Genomic DNA, 1,703 nt, shown 5'->3' with positions numbered 1-1,703 from the left:
CGGGTGGGATCAGTTTTCCAGCTCTGACTTGCTTATCTGAGGAGCCTGGGAGGCTGTAGCAGCACCACTCCACAGTGAGATGATTCGCTGGGTCTGAGATTCCAGAATTCTCTGCTTCCAAAGTTTCAGAGATCTAGGATTCTGCGGTGTGAAGACGCCATTGTCCGTTCCTTTCATGTGTATTTACTTAGAATAAACTGTGCTCCAACTGGTGGTCGTGGTGTTGAAGCCATGGCAATGACCAAGCCCGAAAAACGTCTTACCCTCCCAGAGCTTCCAATCTAAAGCCAGAAGGATAATCACAAGAACTGAGTAAAAATCTTTTATGTGGTGAGAAAAAAGGGCAGGTAGGGGGAATTGCTTCCGAGAGGTGATGAGTGAGAAGGAGCCGGTCATGCGGGGACAAGCATTGTAGACAGATGGAACAGCATGTGGCAGATGTGCGTCTGGCATGTTCGAGTGAGGGCAGGGAGGCCTTGGGGGCTGTGACTTAGCAATGGAGAGAAAAGGAGGAGCTGAGGCCAGTGGTGCGTTAGGGCAGGGGCAGAGCATAAAAGGCCTCAGAAACCAGGACAAGAGGTTTAAATATTGTTTTGAACATGACAGGAAATTACTGGATTTGGCAAAGGAATGACGTGATCTGATTGACATTTTAAAAAGAGTGATTTGCGGGGTGCCTGAGTGACAGCTGGTTAAGTATCCGCCTTCAGCTCAGGTCAAGATCTCAGGGTCTGGGGTCGAGCCCCACATTGGGCTCCCTGCTCAGAAGGGAGTATGCTTCTCCCTTTCCTTCTGTCTCTTTCTTCAGCTCATGCTCTCTCTCTCAAATAAATAAAATCTTTTTTATTTAAAAAGAGTGATTTGGGAGGTTCTAGAGGTCATCACTGAGGACAGAGGCGGTGCAGAAGGGCCAGATATGAGGAGGCGCTCCAGAGGTGGGGACAGATGGACAGGGGATGGTGGGTGGGTTTATCCTGGGCACACTAGGATAGGAGGTAGAACCTGTGGGTCTCCCACTACCACACAGGGAAACCGTGACCAAGAGGCAGTCTTTCCAGGTTTGGCCAAGATCTGGCTCCGAATGCACGCTTTGACTCCAATTACCTTAAAAGCCTCAGACCCATGCCGTCCAAGTCCAACACCGTAGCTGCCCATGGCTATTTACTCTTGAGCTACTGAAAATTAAATACAATTGAAAAGCCAGTTCCTCCGTCTTACCAGCCACATTTCAAGTGCTCGATCACCACATGCGGCTAGTGCGGCCCTGCTGGATCAGCAGGTCACCCAGAGAAACATTCCCATCATCAGGTAGAGTCCTACCGGACAGCACAGGACTGCTCATTCCTGAGCCCAAGCCCGTTTCCTCGTCGGCAAAATGCACGCAATAGCATGTCCTGGGTGGGAGACCTGCCAGCGGTCTGCTCACCAGATGTGTGGGGTCGGGGACCAGGGGAGGAAATCACGGGCGTCTTCTGAGAAGCTAAGAGTCAGAAGCCTGCTGCCCTCCCGTGTCCAAGGGGAGGGCGAGGACTGCGGGGCGGGGGCGCGGCCGCGGACCCCTACCCCGGCCGGGGAAGTCACCCCGCGCCCAGCGCCGCCTGGGGGAGCCGCGCGTGTCCTGCCCTCCGGGGGCCGCGGCGCCGGCCTGGCCGCCAGGGGGCGCTGGGCGCGGCGGGCGGGGCGCGGGTTGTTGAGGGGCGGGT

The sequence above is a fragment of the Enhydra lutris genome, unplaced genomic scaffold (genome assembly GCF_002288905.1).
Source record: "Enhydra lutris kenyoni isolate GAN:26980312 unplaced genomic scaffold, ASM228890v2 scaffoldscaffold22, whole genome shotgun sequence".
NCBI lineage: Eukaryota > Metazoa > Chordata > Mammalia > Carnivora > Mustelidae > Enhydra > Enhydra lutris.
The sequence above is the reverse complement of the archived record's forward strand: the minus strand, read 5'-3'. Positions refer to the sequence as shown.